The following is a 20173-nucleotide window of genomic DNA, read 5'->3' on the forward strand; positions in this document are numbered from 1 at the left end:
GGAAGATTAATTTTTAAAAAAATTAAATCAAAGGATGTTTTTACATCTGGCTGGATTTGCTATCTCCCTGAATGACATGGTGATCATTTTTGGTGTTAGTTTTCTACTCTCTTGGTACAGAATGATAGAGACAGAAAGTGATTAGAATTGTTTGGCAATACTTCCTGCCTATTAAAAACGATTTTTACATGATTTTATTTCAGAATTTCTCCTTCATATGGCCTTTTTGTCACTTGAACCCTCTACACTCCTCTTAGTCACATTTGTGAATTTGTAAACCCAGCTTGAAATATCTGCAGGAAAACTGTGTTAAAGGCCTTGTTGAGACTTTACTAGCCCTTTATGGGAAACTATAGGCAAAATATTCTGCCCACCCAGGATGTGACCATGGCATAGGACAAAGATACATGACAGGCCTCTGGGTGTCTAGTCTATTTTGTTCTTTTCCAGATAGAATAACAAAACAGCTGTGCCTTCCATAGCACCAGTCATTGCTGAGTACTTTTACTGTCTTGGAACCTCCCTTCTCCCCCAGTAGAACCCACCAGCTAAAATGCTACCTACAACATGGACCCTTCCCCTGACGTTCTCAGCTGAACTCTTATTTTAAAATGTGTTGTCAGGTGAATAACATCTTCTGTGACTAACTTTGACAATTAAAGGCTAAAGGGTTTTTCTAAGATGCTGTTCCTACACAACTTTTCCAGCAAGACTGAGCATGTTTTGGTATTTATTTAATACAATTGTGGCCAGATTAGTAATATCCCACTTTGTATTTATTCTTTTTCTTTCCTGCCTCACTGCATTTTTTTTCTCCCTCATTCTTGCTGCCCTGGGATTACATTGCCTACTCAGTATATGGAAAGAAAGGGAAGGGGTGCTTTTCCTGCTAAAAATCAGCAATGAACATTGTCAGCTTTTATAGTTATTCTTATACATATCCTGACTTTCCTGCAGTAATTGTAGGAGGCCAGAGTTCTGTCTCACTCGTCTTATTTCCCGCAGTCCCATCTTTCCATCTCTGCATACAGAAAATGCATGATCTGGAAATGTTGAGTGAACAAATTGTTCATCTCTGCTTTCATCTCATATAACATATCCATGTGTCCCAACAGACTTGGAAATCTTTATCATGAGTTCTTCCAAACCTCTCTTTTTATTTCTGTGAAATCAACCTCTTTGTCTTCATGAAAGCAAGCCTGAATGGAAAGTCAATGCGATCTTGGGACACGCATAGAAATTAATCCCCAAAGCTATGCAAGGTGAGGTGTGTACAACCTAAGCCAGGTTTTGAGCTAAATTCATAAGCTTAAAGCCAAGGACAAGAAAAGCCAGTGAAGGCCCATGTCTTCCCCTGAGCTCGTAATCATTTTGTGTTTAGCCTGAGTCCTTTACTCTTAAACATCAAGTCCTTCAGGGACTTGGCTCCTTCTGCAGATATTGCACTAAAAATAAAGGCTTTGGAAAATAATCTTGGCACAGCCTTGTTTCTTTTTAAACATTTTTGATCAGACGTGGGGTTTTATAGTCATATTGTTTGTGAAATGCCTTTTCTATACATTTTTTTCATGGCAGTGTTTATGTTGCATGTCTAATTAGCTTCAACATACCAGATGAATTGTTTAAACCCGTCTGGCATGCTATAATTTTTCAGTTTCTCATCTGCTAAGAAAAATATATTTGTAAAGGTTTTAGATTTCAGGAATCAAAAGTCTATGATGGATCCTGTTTACCATAGGAAATTTTTAAGGGGTGGGGGAAATAGAGGGTAGAACCATTTGCCAGACTAGCCAGTGGGAGAGAAGACAAGGCCCAAAACACGTTTACAATTCTAATTTGAGAATCAATGCCAAGATCAACATTTCTTCCCCTTCTCACTCCCCACCCCTGCCCCAAATTAAGGGAAACAAAATACTGAGCTGAGAAGTTTCTCACCATTACCGGCTCTAGATTCATTTGGGATAGAAAGTCAGAGGAAATTGTGGGCTCACATGAGAAAGGGTAGAAAATGGGATTAAGCGTGCAAAAGGTAGTGAGGTTGAAGAAGAGGAGAGGTTGAAGCCAAGAAAATAAAAAGCAGGGATCTAAAGCCGAGGATCCATCAAGTGTCAAGTACTTGCCTGCCACACATTCCTCAGTTTGACACATTTCTCCATCTTGATACATTACACTACCTCAACACAACCTTATTGATACTCGATTTTAAAAAATCTTACAAGTGGAAGGAAGCTTAGAGATGATCTAATCTCAGTTTCTCCTCTTCTCCCCAGAAAGGTTTCAATCTCTTCATTCTTTCAATCTCTGCTTGAATCCAGGTAGTAAATCCTTTCTGTACCAAGGGGCTCAAAACCATGGGAGATAGGATCTTTGTTTTTGATACCATTGATCATTGCTATAATTACAAATTATAATAGCATTTTCATTAGAGCACTTTACCATTTTGTGCTTTCATAAATATTGCTGTGTTTAAATATTACAACAGCCCTATGAAATCACACAGGGAATTTTAGACTCAACTTGAGAAGAAAACCCAACATCCAAGAATACTGTGACTTGCTCATATTAACACATATAATCAGATATGTGTTAATATGAGCTAGCATTTATAGAGTCCTGATTATGTGGTAGGCATTGTGCTAAGGTGCTTTCCCTGCATTATTCCATTTAATCCTCCCCAACATACTAGGATAGGGACTTTTAGGTCCTCATTTAAAAAATAATGAAATTAAAAATCAGGGATATAAAGTAATTCATCAGAGGGCTCAAGATAAAGATGAAGGAGGAGGAGGAGGAAGAGGAGGAGGAGGAGAAGGTGAAGGTGAAGGTGAAGGTGAAGGTGAGGTGAGGTGGTGGTGGTGGTGGTGGTGGTGGTGGTGGTGGTGGTGGTGATGGTGGTGATGGTGGTGATGGTGAAGGAGGTAAAGAAGGTGGTGGTCAAGGAATTATCCCAGGTTCAACTGACTGATGTTCTGAGCTACTATGTTATAGCTTTTTTGTTAAATCTAGGATGGTATCCCTACAAGACACACCGTTATTTTATGTACCACTAAGAAAGAAAAATTACTGAGAGTTAAACTGTGGCAATATCACTTAGAATTTTTATTTTTAATTCATTGAAATAGTTATTTTAGACTAAATTTAGACATAGGTTTTTATAATCTATCACTCTTATATTTTCCCTTTTATATATAGTTAAGTGAAATATATTGGTTGCGATGTTTCTAAACTTCTGGACATTTAGAGACTGACTCTTCTCAATCATTTTTTAACTCAGAATCAACAATTGTCTAAGATAATTGTTTGATGACATATTTTATGTAATCAAGAACATTGGCCATTCACATATATTAAAACAGTGCTTCACTATTTTTGTCAGAATTTTTTCTAACCTCTGGTACCCACTATGCAAGTTTGGAGACCCACATGTAGTCAGTGACAGTCACATCACAGCAGCACTCTCAGACAGGAATTGTCAGCAGAAATATTAAAGAGGGAACAATTACGTGGTTTAGAATCAATGGCATGTGGTTTACTGTCTCTGGTTTACGGCAGAGCTGAGCATAAATTCCAAGTATGTATTGTCTCTTAAGTCATCCAAAAGTTAGCCTTTTCTTTTTTAACTTAATGGATTTTTTTTAGGATTTTGTCTTCTGTAACTACACAGAATCTACATGGTTCTTATTTTTTCTACACAGCAGCCTTTTAAGGATTCAAAGAGAGGCATCATGAAGACATGATAAACAGAGTTTTGGCAAAGAAGTACACACACACACACACACACACACACACACACACACACACATATTCAAGTAGAAGAGTTGTTCAGCACTAACGAAAATTTAAAAGTGTATCAATTCGGGAAGAATGGGAAAGCAACAGTAGAAAGATCATTTTCATGGAAACATTTAAGAAAAATGAGTATAAAATGTCATCAATATGTTGATCCAGCTGTGAAGTTAATTAAATATTACAGTCCTGGTTGAACAAAAACAAAAACTGAGGTTTCCTGGGGAGTACTCTTTTTGGCTTTGTTTTTGAAAGAGCCACTTTGCCATTATTTAAAAGAACATTTCTTTCTTTTTTTTTCTTGCAGCAATTCCTGTCAGAACTGCTTTTTCCTCTTTGTATTTTCTGTCTACTCGAAAAAGTAGAAGGGTAAACCAGTTGCCTAACGTTTTGTTAACCAAACTTCTTTGGTCTCCAATACTTTACAAATCATTAGTTCGGTGAAACTCTTCCTTGGAATGAAAATCGGGAGATCTGGAAACATCTGAACTGTTTTCTGAGCCAGAAGAGCAATATTAAATGGTATTCAGTAGAATTTTGGAATTCTGTATCATGAAATCTTTTAACTGGTCAAAAATTCAAACATTTTAGACCATAGTAGATTAAAATCATGAAGATATAAGTGCTAGAGTTAGTCTGCCTGGTTTTTAGTCTGGTTCTGCTGCTTATTATTAACTGTCAGCTGGGTCACTTACTCATCTTTTCTGTGCCTCTGTTCTTCAAGGCTAATCCAGGTACCCTCCTAACAAGTTTGTTGTAAGAAATTAGCTAATACCTATCAAGTGCTGGCTCATAGTAATCAAAGCTATTAGCTAATATGATAATGTGATAATATATGTGAATACTGCCACCTAAAATATTTTATTGCCCTGAAAACTTATTCTGCATTTACCCAATAACAAAATAGTCTACTTTGGGGGGAGGGAAGGGAAGACTGTAAGATCCACATTGGATTAGAATTGAGTGATTTTTTAAAACTGGATTTATGGCTGATTCCAGTCATCATATAAATCATAGAAGAATTGGAGTGTATCCCAGCCAGTATGGCTCAGTAGTTGAGCGTTGACCTATGAACAAGGAGGTCACAGTTCGATTCCCAGTCAGGGCATATGACAGGGTGTGGGCTCGATCCCCAATGTGGGGCATGCAGGAGGCAGCCAATCAATGATTCTCTCATCATTGATGTTTCTCTCTCTCCCCCTCTGTGTTCCTTTCTGAAATCAATAAAAATATGTATTTTAAAAAGTAAGAATCAGAGTGTAACTAAGGATGGATTCAACCCTGACCATCACTGCCTCTCCCTGAGTCTGAACCATACAAAAGTCGTCACATGTGAAGCTTTCTTGGTTATACATAGACGCTCCCCCCACAATGGATTTTTACTTTGTGAACTTTAAAGATATCAATACTATATGAAGATTAAACTCGGTGTTGCCTAAAAATAAGGTAGTGAGAATTTGGGACAGGCATCTTTGGAGCCCATCATCTCTTTCCTTTTAATAGTCTACGTTTAATATGCATAGAGACATGCTTTTTTCTAGTCCTCTAAAGCATCACTGTATAGCAAAACTTTCTATGAAAGTACAAATGTTTTTTGCACCATCTGATATAGTAGCCACTGGCTATATGTGACTATTGAGCACTCAAAAGGTAGCCAGGGCAATGGAGTAATTGATTTTTAAAATTTAATTGATTTTAATTTAAATAGATGCATTTGGCTAGTGACTACCATATTGAACATTCTCGACATTCTTATTCATATCATTTCTCTTCTCTTGGGAATCGTAGAAACAATCCCTGTTATCCAGACATCTAAATTTTAGGAAACGTAAACATAATTCACTAGCTGAAAAAACAGAGGTAAGGCTAGAATGACAAACATTAGCCACTGCTACAAATGATTCTTGATGTCAAAGTGTTGTACTCAACGCTTCAAGGATAGATTGACCCACACTGGGATTCTCACCTGAACAATTGGGCATAAAGTAAGACAGCCAGGAAAGCCAGAAACACATTGATTTCAGTGAGAAGATAAAGCTAAATGGTAGAAAAAAAGAGAGCAAATACTTTTTTAAAAGCAAGTAGTGTATTAAGTCATTTTTTTTTTTTGAGACAGGCAGTGTATGAAGCACATATTACAGGAAATAAAATAGAAAAAGTAGACAGTAGAACCATAAGGACATATCAATCTGGGGCCATTTTCCAAGGGGAAGAACTTAATTTAGGGCCAACTTCAGAGGTTGTCCCAGTATCATGGACAATGTTCATAATGTTAAAACTAGTTCAACAAGAAAAACCTTAAGTTGTTTTTGAAAAATTCCTATTGTGAAGGCAGCAAAGCATAAAATTGTAACTGTTTTATAAAAAACATTGAAGAAAAGTCTTGGCATTTGGAGCTGCATGATCAATACTTAGCAAAAGCTTAGCCACGGACACCTGTGGATAAGCTAGTTTCTTTATTTTTGCTTTAATTTAAAAAAGAAGAGAGAAAAAAATCTTAGATTTAAAAGAAAGAATGATTGTATAAAAATCCATATGTGGTCCCTGTTTGAATGGGTTTATGGCTTACTGTGAAAACTTCCCTTTGCTTTTAACCGTAAATAGAACCTCTATTTTGTGTTTTGATAAATATAATTCATAGAGCCTGTTGGATCAGTTTGTTTCATAAATTGTTGAATATCTAGATTATTAGATTATTGCTTTAAAATATAAGGCATGACTAATTAAAGGGCCATAGAAGACCACCATGGAAGCAGCAGCACAAAGCTGAATATAGTATGTGGCTCAGATTCTCAAGTAACAGTACCTATCATGGGCAGTGTGCTGAAGTAGGAAGAGAAGATGGTTTAATAGATGTAGTAGTACTTGGATTTCAGTACTGAAGGTTGGAGAGAGTTTGGGGATGAAGAGTGAGTGTCTGGAAGAACCATCGCTGGCTTGAAGTTTGGGTTCAGGGAATGCTGTGGAAAGCATTAGTGGTGTTTTTATTGGGTAGTTCAATTGGGAAATAGAGTGATATATATTCAGCAAGCGAGGTTGGGCTGAGATTGCTAATGGCGTTGAATACCAAGCTAATTTGCTGAGAGCACAAAAGAGCCAGAGATTTCATTGCACTTAAATCTTGGAAAAGAAAAAAAGTGTTAAGCAAGGAGCAGCTGACAGATTTTCAAACTGTAATCATTGAGGTGCTCAAATATTGCTTTCAAATAAAGGTGCATTAGTCTCAGGATATTTAATGTAGGCTAAAAGCTCTATTATTTTCTTCAAACACTGAATATTTTTTACCATTTTAAAAGATGTTTTACCATAACTGTAGTATTTAAAAGAATGGGCTTACATAGCCAAAGAAAACATGCTTTAAGAACTTAAAATTCAAGGAATGCTTATAATTTCTTATTTTTTGCATAAGCTATAGCTTGATATTGTAAGATATGTTTTCTGTTTCAGTAATGAAATGAGTAAAGAATGTAATTTCTGTCTCCTCCCTACCTTTAAAGCTTGGTAATGTTGAAATTCAGGAATATTAGGTTATGTATATGGTGTGTTTTGTGTTTGTTTGTTTATTAATATTTTACAGTGATTTATAGACAACCCTGTAAAATCAGTTAGATCAGATATAAAGAAACAAAAAATGTTTTCAGTAAAAAATTTTATTTTCCATGTGGATATTCAAGTTTGAAGAGCTTTATGAATTATAAATACATTCATGTTGAATGTAACTGATTCTATATTTCCAGCAGAAATTGATACCTTACAGTAAGATTTACTAGACCTGTGAGTGCCTCTTAGCTGTAGCTCTGTTTATTGCCATTTCAATGCCTGTGTAATAAGAAGCCATATAGTCATGTTAAGGTTCCACTGGCATTTTAAAAAATAATTGGCCAAAGAATTCTTCCTTCTAATCCCAATTATTCCTGTTTTCTCAGCCCTCAGCCATGCCCTAGTGGCAGAACCATTTTTGTAAGACTGAAAGGCAAAGGTTAGTTGAGTTTAAAAAAGCTGTTGCTTTTGAAAGACTAGAGCTCTCTGAATCGCCATTGTCTACACAAGAGTAAAGGTACTCAAAACATCCTTTTCAAACTTGAAATCTCATTCAGGGGGGGCCTGGTCAGGCAACTGAAGAGATAAAAGACCATAGCAGAACAAGTCTAGAAGGCTTTGTTTTGACATCAGATGATATACCTTAGGGTTACAGGGAATTTCAGTCTTCAGGGAGCTACAGGCTTGTCTTTCAAGCTGTTCCCCAACATCTGGCATGGCCAAGAGTCAGGAGGTGATTGGAGATTGTTGGGGAATGCTCAGATTACAGTTGTGCATAGATAAAAGCAAACATATCTGTGAAAAAAATTGCTACAAGTTACCTATTTATATCTTGTCCCAGGCTATGATATGTCCTTTAAAAGGCAGCACCCTCGTTGTTAGTGAAATGGTATTTTTGTTGTTGTTGTTGTTTAAGAAAATTCTTCCAGTTTGTAGGTTAAACATTGATTCAAACAGGACCACTCATTCAGTTCCTTCTCCTGGTTCGTTACATCAAGATGTACACTATACTGTGAAACAGACAAATATTTAACTTGTATATTTGTCTTACCCTTTCTGTTTAAGCTTTCAGCCCAAGTTCTAATGAACACATGAGTCCTTATTCTTGATAGATTTGAACATGAAGGGACATTGAAAAACAATATTCATTTCTAAGAAAAGAAAATCAAGGTGGCTGTTCAAGATTATTTCATTTTATTACAGTTATTATCAATTATCTGGCGGAAATGTCAGCACAGATAATGTTTCTACATAAATCACTACACTATTTTTAACTCAGCCCATATATAGTATAAGCAAAAAAAAACAAAAAACAAACCCACCCTATTAGTTTCAACCTTGAGAAATTAAGTATTAGAATTACTAATTAATAAGAGTCCTACATTCAAAACATTTGTCTCTTTTATCATATAAGATGTGGTTCTTTAGTTCAAAAACACTGTGGACTAAAGTCCATAGCATCAGGCAAGAAACTGATAAATGTTCCCAAAGATATTTGCTTGTCTCTGGATAACTGTTGATACTGACAAATATACATTCTGAATTTAATATACTAGATATGTAAAGATGATATGAATAGAATCAATTCTAGGTTCTTTGGGCTTGTTTTTAGCCTGGTGGTTTTTGAAGAAGCACCCAACCTTTTTGTTTGGACCCATTCATTTACTTCCCAGGTGGCCACTCAAGGGTAGAAAAATCTGCCAATTTTAGAGACTCTTATCCATTGAAATCTGCTTCCCATTGTCTGGGAGGAGCTAAAAGCCTTAGGACAGATTTAGCCATTCAAACAGAGTCAAAGGGCTATCATTTCAGTCTTGTGGTGTAACTTGTCCCCTCCTTATCCCAATTTAGATGTTTACCAGTTTAAACATGAGTGGTTTCCTATACTTTTGTATTCCAAGTAGAACTTACAAAAATAAATATTTTCCTAGTAGGGGAGCTTTCTACTTCTAGGAATCCTAAAGTCAGCTCTTTTCTAAGAGGTATTTTTTATAAAATAAAGTTACTCTTATAATAAATGAAATGCCTCCTTCACTTTCTGCAAATAGCATAGTGACATGAAAGCCAGGTGAGTGGGATATACATATATTTGGGTTGTAAGATTGGGCACTGGAAATATTAACAGTTCTGATGAGGTCCGCATACAGAATTCTCTTAGCCTTGCCACTCCAAGTGTAGTCTGAGGACCAGCTGCATTGGCCTCACCTGGAGCTTGTTTGAAATGCAGAATCTCTGGCCCCAGAACTCCTGGATTAAAACTGGACAACCAATGGATCCGGGCTGCCTGTCACTACTTCAGCAGAGACAGGGTTGAATCATATATAAGTGTTTATTCCAAAAATGCCAGCAGTATGGGAGAGCAGCAGATCATGCACAAAAATCTGCTCTCCACTCTCCCTCCCCCAATAAACCAGCTACTTATATTGGGTAGAAGGACAAAGATGAGGAAGTAGGAAAAAGGAATAAGAATGGGTATGCGAGATGGATATAGTAGTTACAGTTTACAGGCAATGTGGTCTGGAGGTTTGCAAAGGGCTGGCACCCCTGATTTCTGCAACAAGGTTGTTAATCTTTTCATGATAATAGGTAGCTCCAGGATGGGGAGGATGGGCCAAATTTCCAGATGAGCTTCAGGTCCTGTGTGCAACTCCCAGCCAGGTTAGAATGTGCTTTCTTTCATCAGAACAAAACAATCATGGTTAACAGAGCATGATTAATATTTCTTATAATTATAGCTGGTCCCCAATATTCTATTTCTGCCCCAGACAGGATCAGAATCTGCATTTTAACAAGATCCCCAAGTGGCTGGAATGTATATTGAAGTTTGAGAAGTCCTGCCCTATCGCTTTATAAACTATGCCCATTACCAGCTCATTTATCCCTCACAATAATACTATGAGGCAAAGCTACGATCTCTATGCCCTCATCTCTCTCACCAGAATCCTCTTCCAATGCAATAAATTACTGCTACAAATTTTTTTAAAAAACAGGCCCATCAGTGGCGTGTCTGAGTTACATAGCCATTTACCATCAGCGTTAGCTTTTTAAGGAAAGGTAACTTTGGGTTAACAGGCAAATGGTGTTTCTGCCTTCTTGAGAGGGAATCCTGCCTCAGAGAGAACCTACATGAACCAAGAGCAGAGCACAACAGTCAGCAAATAGGCTGCAATCCATAGCTGGCTGGTGTGTGCTTTATCTCATGACCTGTAGTCCAAACGAGGGAGAAAATGGGGCCACAGAGGAACTGTAGCTGCTTAGTAAACAAATCCAGACTATCTCCATGCCTAGGCCTTTGTGGCATGAGTGGATCCAACCTCAGAGAAATGATATCTACATGAAATATACATGACTTTTTAAAAATGTCATCTCAGTGATATGAATCTTCTAGACCAGTGGTTCTCAACCTGTGGGTCGCGACCCCTTTGGGGGTCGAACGACCCTTTCACAGGGGTCGCGTCGCCTAAGACCACCGGAAAACACATATATAATTACATATTGTTTTTGTGATTAATCACTATGCTTTAATTATGTTCAATTTGTAACAATGAAATTGGGGGTCACCACAACATGAGGAACTGTATTAAAGGGTGGCGGCATTAGGAAGGTTGAGAACCACTGTTTTAGACTGTTTTGGTAAGAGGAATTCAATGTTGGGGCAGGCAGAGAAGTTGAGTTTTTAACTGGGGGGCATTTATTCTGAGCAGAAGTTAGCCTGGAGTATCCAATAATACTTGCTAAGTAGTCTCTTGCCAGGGAATTCCTTGCTTACTGTGCCATTGTGGAATCTGTACTTACATGTGCTCTCCCAACTCACCTAGCAGTCTGGTAGAGGTTATAATTTAGCTAGCAGCTGCTAACACACTGAAGCAAATTGAAAGAGGCAGCTACTAAGCTTCTCTGACAGTGAGGGAAGATGAGGAAAGGGGCATTGCGGAGGCACTTAAAAAATTGTATTTCCTATGTAAATCCCAAGGAGATTTTTCTTCAACATTACTAATTCCCTCTAGTATACAATTTTGCCAAGCTGTGTAATGTAGTTTGGCCTAATACAGTGATGGTGAACCTATGACACGTGTGTCAGAGGTGACACGCAAACTCATTTTTTCAGTTGATTTTTCTTTGTTAAATGGCATTTAAATATATAAAATAAATATCAAAAATATATAAGTCTTTGTTTTACTATGGTTGCAAATATCAAAAAATTTCTAGATGAAGGTCAATGCCACCTGACACAATCCATAATAAGGCTGCCTGGATGGGGAGGCCCCCAAAGGTGTGTGTCACACCAGCTCATTATCACCTGGGTATCCTAATCAGGGCACTGTGCTCCTTGACCTGTCTCCTTAACCCAGAAATGCCCACAGAATGCCTTGCTAGGCTCTGTAGGTCTTTTCCCTTTCCTCCATTATAATCTGAGCAACCCAGAATTGTCCCACCTTTATTTTATTACTAGAGGCCCCGTGCACAAAAATTTGTGCACTAGGGGGCATCCCTCAGCCCAGCCTACGCCCTCTTGCAGTCTGGGACCCATCAGAGGGTGACCACCTGCTGGCTTAGGCTCGCTCCCTGGGGGATCGGGCCCAAGCTGGCAGTCAGACATCCCTCTGGCAGCCCGGCAGCCCTCGGGGGATGTCCACTTGCCAGCGGGGAGCGGGCCTAAGATGCAGTCAGACATCCTTAGCACTGCTGAGGAAATGGGAGAGGCTCCCACCACCACCGCTGTACTGGCAGCCGTCAGCCTGGCTTGTGGCTGAGCAGAGCTCCGCCTGTGGGAGCGCACTGACCACCAGGGGCAGCTCCTGCATTGAGCATCTGCCCCTGGTGGTCAGTGTGTGTCATAGTGACCAGTCATTCCCAGTTGTTCTGCTGTTAGGGTCAGTTTGCATATTGCCCTTTTATTATATAGGATAGAGGCTTGGTGCATGGGTGGGGGCCGGCTGGTTTGACCTGAAGGGTATCCCAGATCAGTGTGGGGGTCCTGCTGGGGTGCCTGGCCAGCCTGGGTGAAGGGCTGATGGGTGTTTGCAGCTGGTCACACCCCCTTCAGGATGGGGGTCCCCACTGGGGTGCCTGGCCAGCCTGGGTGAGGGGCTGATGGCTGTTTTCAGGCTGGTCAAGCCCCCCATAGTGGGGACCCTCACCCCATGGAGGTTTGGCCAGCCTGGGTGTGGGGCTGATGGCTGTTTTCAGGCTGGCCAAGCACCCCCCCGGTGATGGAAGCTCCCAGCCTCTCCTTTTTTTTCTTTTTTTTTTATTCTGGGATTTATTTACCTTCTATAATTGAAACTTTGTAGCCTGGGCAGGCAGGAGGGAAGCTTGGCTTCCTCCATCGCCAGGGGCAACCCACTCCTGCTTGCTTCAGCTCCGTGACCAGGACCGGTTGAAAACAGGTATCTGGGGTTTATTTACCTTCTATAATTGAAACTTTGTTGCTTTGAGTGGAGCTCAGAGCTGGCCATGGCAGCTGGGAAGCTTGGCTTCCTCCATCATTAGGGCAACCAAGCCTCCTGCTTGCTCCAGCTCTGTGGCTGCCAGCCGCCATCTTGGTTGGGTTAATTTGCATATAGTCGCTCTGATTGGCTGGTGGGCATGGCTTAATGCATAGCAAAGGTACAGTCATTTTGCATGTTTGTCTTTTATTAGTGTAGATTATTATTTTTTAATCCTCACCCGAGGATATTTTTTTCCATTGATTTTTAAAGAGACTGGAAGATAGAGGGAAAGACAGAGAGAAACATCAATGTGAGAGAAACACATTGATTGGATGCCTCCTGCATGCCCCCCCCACCCCCCTCATCACCACCACCAGGATCCAGACCATGGAGGAGCCTGAAACTGAGGTGTGTGCCCTTGACAGGAATTGAACCCGGGAGTCTTTGGTCCACAGTCTGACACTGTATCCACTGAGCCAAACCAGTTAGGGCAGAACTGTCCCACCTTTAGCACTAGGTAACTGTATACCAGCAGTATAACTCAGTGGATGAGTTTACCCACATTGGAATTGGACTTCCTAGCTTGAGATGCTGCCCTGGCCCTTGGAATTATATGACTTTAACATCTTCTTTGGGGCTTCAATTTTATGATCTGTTAAATGGGCTGTTGTGAGAATGGAGGTAATACATATAAGGTGCCTGGTACACAGCCTGATACTAAAGGGGGGTTGGGGAGCACAGTGCCTAAAGCACAGCAGTCAACCTAGAACTGTTTATTTCTTTTACCTTCAGCTCTAAATGGGAGAAATCACACTAGCTCACATTCTATGAAAGATATTTATAACTTTACATCAGCCAAGGGTCCCAGAAGAAAATTTTTTACTGTAGGAACAGTTTTTTCTCCTCTTTACCTATCTCCCTAGGTAGAATCACCAGTCACTAACAACCTGCAGTTTACACATTCAGCAAAATTTGTTGAGCAACTACTTGAACAAGGTTTCTGGTCTCAAGGATTAGATTATTTGCAGAGATGATTTAACTTAAATATCTGGAAAGCTAATATAAAGTAGAATCTTGTCAGGGACTTAAAAATGGTATAGACCAAATACAATATGGGTCCAGAATCAGTAAAAGAGGCTTCTCAAAGAAAGTGGTATTTGACTTGGGAATTGAATGGTGTATTAGGATTTTAACCAAAGCAATTGGGAAGGGTGTTTTAGACGAAAGAAGGAAAGCAAGCCAGCCTTAGCTGGCAAGAAGGCAAGGGAAAATGCTTGGAAGGCATCTAGTAGCCTAGTTTGATGTCCTCATTTGACTGAAAAAAAAGGAGTTTCCTGACTAGAGAGAAAGATTTGAATGTATCCTTGGAAGGAGGGCATTCTCAGCTTTGCTTCTTCAACTTCCTGAGACTTTATGGTTATATGAGAAATGGCAATCAAGCCTTAGGGGATCACCTTCCCTTTCTTTCCTGCCTCCATCACTGTCAAAGCTGGATGCTCTAGATTGTAACATCAGCAGTAAGGTCTTAGGTTCTTGGTTATTATCTACACACTAGAGGCCCGGTGCATGAAAATTCATGCACTGGAGGGGGGGTCCCTAAGCCTCCAGAGGGGGGGTCCCTAAGCCTGCCCCCTCTCAGAGTCCGGGATTCCTCAGGGGTGGGAGGCGACCCGGCGATCAGGGGAAGGCAATGCCCCATCGCACCTCTGCTGCTGCCACTGCCGGCAGTGCAAACCTTGGCCGGCCCTGGTTACCTGAGCCTTGGGCGGCCCTGGGCGGCTGGGCAGCCACCATCCGAGGCTTGCCTGTGCCTCGGGCCAGTCCTGGGTGGTTGGGGGCTGAGGGGACTGGGGTACTCCGGAGGCAGGCACGTGGCAAGGCCGGGCGCACCTGCCACCCCAGTGGGACTGAGGGGGCTGGATGCCACCATCTTGTGGCTGTGGGCACCACCATCTTTGAGGGTGGGGCAGTCAATTAGCATATTCCCTCCTTATTGGCTATGGGTGTTGCCATCTTTGTGACAGGGTCAATTAGCATATTCCCTCTTTATTAGATAGAATGTGACCTCACTTGGAGACCATTCAGATGAATGATGGCTTCTCCCTTAGAATGTAGGGGAGAGGTTACCAACCTCTGGGTGAAAAGAGACTGAGAATCTTTTCCTAGAATCTTGAGAGAGAAAAGCATTGGGAAGCAGTTTTAGAGTAGGACTAGGGATGGGTATGATAAGTAAAACAGTTCCCAAAGTGTAGAGTGGTAAGGGGAGGAGAAGGTGATCAGCAATGAATAGACATCAAAGTTATCTGGTTAAAGAATTCAGATCAAATCTACATTACACATTTTAAAATGGAGGGGGTGCAATGTAATATAGCAAGCTCCAAAAAGGAAAAGTTCCAATGACTAAGTTGACCCTTCAGATAATATCTGAGTTCCTGGCAGGGTGCCAGATGCTAAACATGCTTATCTCAATTGATATAATCATCAGCTTTTCCATTGATAAGTAACACCATTGTCAGTCTTACCAGTAGCCTGGCCTTGTGTATTAAACTAGAGGCCTGGTGCACGAAATTCATGCATGGGGGGGGGGGGAGAGGGCGGGCGTGTGTCCCTCAGCCTGGCCTGCACCCTCTCCAATCCGGGACCCCTCAGGGGATGTCTGACTACTGGCAGTCGGACATCCCTCTCGCAATCCGGGACCTCTAGCTCCTAACTGCTTACCTGCCTGCCTGCCTGCCTGTTCACCCCTAACCACTCTGCCTGCCAGCCTGATTGCCCCTAACTGCCTCTGCCTTGGCCCCCGCCAGTGTGGCTTTTGTCTGAACGATGTCTGGAAGATGTCCAGTCTATCTGGTCTAATTAGCATATTACCCTTTTATTAGTATAGATATCTCGTATGTATTTGTAGCCAGTAAAGCTAGAATGTGGTTCCTGGTCAATATGAGCATGTGGTCAGGCCTTTCAAGGCTATATAGTTCAACCAACAATAAATTAAACCAATAGAGGGATTTTGGTGGAGTGATAGGACTCAGGACTCTGCTCACCCTTCATTTACTTTGTCTGATTAGCACTTTGGCATATAGTGTGCCTAACCTAGGGATATACCATTTTGGAATACTAAATAATTAGATGTGGTGTGGTTTTTGTCCTTGCACCTAAGATGATGGGAGTTCAGCTATTAGCGGTGGATGATCCAGAAGCTACCCCCAAAGGTCCTTTTGTGGCTAGATTATCTCAGTATATAATTTATATGTTCGGTTGCTTTATTGGCTTCCTGTAAAGCAAACTATCGACAATAAAATTGCTATTTTTGTCTTACCAGCCACCACATGGTCTTTGCTCCTCTGCGTTTAATGGCCGCATGCTCTCCTCTTCCCACTGCTTTGTTGTTCCCCTGACAAACAGCCACAGCCCACGAGGATCCCAGAATAACGTCTAATCTTTACCAGCAAACTGTCTATCCTGCTGACCCTGTGGAAAATGAGGAACATATTGAATATATCACGGAACAAATTAAGGGTGTGAGGCTTAATGCAGCCAAGGAAGTGATCATAATGCCATTATGTCTGGGAGCCGTGAATGATTCTTAGAACTACAGCTCACAGAGTTACTCATATTGAACATTGTAAATTTTAAAAAGAAAAAGAAAATGTACAGTTCAGCACTCACCATTTTTTAAGCTTGATCAAAGAATGAATCCTTTTCAGTCTGACTGCTCCAGTGGACACTAAGCACGAGGGAAAGACAAGTGCTGGCTTAGATTGTTCAGACATCTGTCCTCTTGACTTGCCATTGCTCTTCTTGCACCATGACAGAGAAGTCATGACTGAGAGACATACGAATTAAACTAAAAAGGGACATTCTGAGGTCTGGAGTCAAACAGCCTGCACTCCAGTTCTGATCTTGTCTCCTGCTAGCTTTGTGACTCTAGTTGAGTTTCTCAGCCTCTCAAATCTTCAGTTTTCTTGTTAGTAAAAGGAGAATCAAAGAGTTAATAGAGCCCTGGCCAGTGTGGCTCAGTTGGTTGAATATTATCCCCTGCACTGAGAAGTCACCAGTTTAATTCCAAGTCAGGGCACATTCCCCGGTTGCAGGCTGGATCCCCAGTAGAGGATATGCAGGAGGCAGCCGATCAATGTTTCTCCCTCATGTCAATGTTTCTCTATCTCTCCTTTCCTCTCTCTGTCTAAAATCAATTTAAAAGGCATATTTTAAAAAAGAGTTAATAGATGCAGAACACTCAGAACTGTCTTCTTTATAACCAGAGCTTATTGTTATTATTGTAATTTGCTAACAGTCTAAAAACTACTCTCAATCCAGATGTTTAGTGAGTTCAGGGGTGGGTAAGCTTTTCTTTAAGGAGCCAGCTAGTAAATATTTTTGGCTTTGTGGGACATATATGATGTCTGTTGCAGCTGTTCAGCTCTATGGTAGAGCAGAGAGCAGCTATAGAAAATATGTAAAGAAATGGGCATGGCTGTGTTCTAATAAAGCTTTATTTATGAAACAGGCGGAACACAAGATTGGACATAGTTGGGATCCCACATTCTTTTGGCTGCCTCAAATCTTCCTCTAAGCTGTCATGCTTACATATGGGCTTCTATGCCAGAGTATCTGCCTGTGTCACAGCCACACAGTAGAACTGCCAGAGATGTTTTTAAAAATACTAATGCTGGGCTGTATGCTCTGATATTTTGGTTAAAGGTGAGGCTCCAGTCATTGGTGTTTTATACAAGCTCTCCAGATAATTCTAATGAGCATCGAAGATTAAGAGCCACTGATGATAAAGTTTATTGGGACACTTGTTAAAAAAAGAAAACAGATGTCCAGACTTCTGCCTGCAAATTCTGAATCAATTCTGTCTTTGGGCCCAGGAATCTGGGTTTTTAACAAGCACTTCAAGTGATTCTTATTGTTAGGCAATTTGGGGAAACTCGCCTTCCCTTCCTTACTCTCTCTATTAAATATTTCTTGTCCTGTAGATTCTTCTCAACACCTAGACTGGGAGAACCATGCCAGGGCAGCCCATTGTTCTATGGCGTTTCTAGGAAAGCCATAGATGAGGCAAAGGAGATACTTCCAGAGTAGGGATGTTGAGGTTTGTTCCAGTCTAGAGAGTATGACCAACGTGTGATAATGAATTTTCCTGGGTGATTGAGTTGAAGTGATATGTCTTGTTTCCGAGATAAGGGTCCCAGTTTTTTTATTAAAGAAAAATGGTTATTGTACCGAGTGGGCAGATAGTTTCAGACCAGAAAGGTTTTCTCTTTTTTTCTCAGGTATGGAAGATAAATGGAAATATAAAGCCTGACATTGGTTTATAATTGATAGTAACTGTAAACTTGTGTGAAGACAATCTGGGAAGTCTATGAGTGGCAAAGGAAGTCATTGGCAATAACTGTAGTATGCAATCTGGTTATCTCAATCGCTTCTCAGCTTTTTGGCTAAGATCAAGTGTAGTATCTGTTCTTATCAGTTTAATGGTTATCTCTTACCTCTCATCAAAGTTTAAAAAAAAATGGAGTGTATGTGAAAATCATATCAGGCTTTGAAAATTATCATACAGTATAAATAAAGAGAGTAATGTGTATGTTGAAATCTGATACTACAAAATAATTTTGTGATGTTAACAGTCTGACACAAAATCCCATTTACATCAGAGAGGCTCATGCTGCCATTGCCAACAGCCACATCAACCCTCTTCTCCCACCCTGACTTCCACTAAAGAGGCTAGAAAACTACACACTTTCCCAGCTTCCCCTGTAGTGTGGGCTGGTCATGTGACATAATTCTGGCCATTGAGAATTAAGCAGAAGTCTGCAGAGTCCTTTGGAGAAAGCTTGGTTGTCCTGGCAAAAGGTACACACACCCTTTTACACCCTCTCACTCTTCCTGCATTGCCTGTAGAGACCATCTGTTACCATGAGGCAGAAAGCCAACATGCTGAGACGGTAGAAAGAAGATGAGGGGACCTGGGACATTGATCATTTCTTTGAACTATACTCCTTTTCTGATTTGCTATGTCGCCAGACTGCTGTTTGTGTGACATTCTCAAACACTTTTATGCTTAAACCACTCAGAAATTCTGCTACATGCAGCTAAAAGAATTCCTAACTGGGGTATGTAAGCTACATCTTTATTACATAGGGTGCAATGGTTAAGAGATATTCATATCCTGATATGTTGATTGTAAGCCTTCTGAATGAGCCAGCCAGGAAGGCTCTTTGCTGACAAGTTTTAAAAGCAAAAATTGTCCTATCCATTGGTCAGAGGCAGGATTGCTTTCATTAATTGTGGGCAGAAATTTTAAAAGAAAATGCAATAGTCAAATAATAGGGCAACTGCTTTGCAAAAATAGTGTTTAAATGCTCTTACAAATGACAACCTTGATGTGTTAGGAAATCACTGAGTCAGTATATCTCATTGAATTAGTGAGGTTGGATCAGTGAGAGAGGCTCTTCCCAAGGTTTTGATGGCTCCCTGTACTGGATCTGTTTTTAGTTTAACTTGCAGGAGCCGTTCCTACAATATTTAATGACATGATCACTGATTACTAAGCAATAACTATGGCTGCTCTTTATTGGAAGCGGCTGATACAATGGAAAATCCAAGTGCAGACCCTGTTTAAAATGTTTCTACCTTTGTGAACATGAGCATGTTATCTAATTTCTCTTTGTCTCAGTTTCCTCATGTGTGAAGTATGGATAATAATTCATTGACTCTTAGCATTACTGAAAGGTTTGAACCAAATGATTATATGCAAAAATGCCAGCAAGTAGTTGCCCAATATTTCCTTTTCTATTTTAAAGCCACAGCTTAGGTGTCTACCCTTGAACAGTTTAGCCTCTGAAAGAGAGGGGCTGTGAGCTGCTTCCTTTTCCATTTAATTTTCTTCATCATCTTAACTCACTCCAAACTTCTCTCTCTGGGTCTCATCTGTCTTCGTAGCCTCTGAGTAGTAGGAAGATAGAAGATAAGAGTAAAGAATTCATTTTATTTCAAAATGCTATGGAGATGGGCTGAAACCATCTAGTGACATGGCTATCCCATCACCTCTCTTTGAACTTCATCCAGAAATAACACTCTTGAGCAGGGAAGAAAAATTAATTACTACCTGTATGCATTTGGGAGCGAGGAGAGAGACACGGGAGGGGGCGGCACAGAGAGGATGATTTAGTCTGTAGGAAATACATACAGTGACATTATGGTGAAACCCCCACAAGAATAGGTTATAAAATTCTGGAAAAATGTCTCTGTTGACAATTGAGTATTGTCAAAATTACTCTAGAAATCAAATCACTCATAAAGAGGACCATTCATGTGCAGTTTGGCATCTACAATCCTTTGCAGTAATGCATGTGTATAAATGCACAACCTATAAAGTCCTGTATAGCATATAATGCGCACATATGCTGACC

At 40.4% G+C, this 20173-nt stretch overlaps 1 protein-coding gene and 1 pseudogene across 1 annotated transcript in view; both read left to right on the forward strand.

The window, feature by feature from the left end:
* The window catches only part of RARB (retinoic acid receptor beta), a 637926-nt gene that overhangs the window by 244428 nt on the left and 373325 nt on the right, over window positions 1-20173 (forward strand). The gene's annotated exons all lie outside the window — the stretch shown is intronic.
* On the forward strand, window positions 18180-18297 carry LOC118668704 (annotated as a pseudogene).

Source organism: Myotis myotis, unplaced genomic scaffold, assembly GCF_014108235.1.
Source record: "Myotis myotis isolate mMyoMyo1 unplaced genomic scaffold, mMyoMyo1.p scaffold_m19_p_13, whole genome shotgun sequence".
Classification (NCBI taxonomy): domain Eukaryota; kingdom Metazoa; phylum Chordata; class Mammalia; order Chiroptera; family Vespertilionidae; genus Myotis; species Myotis myotis.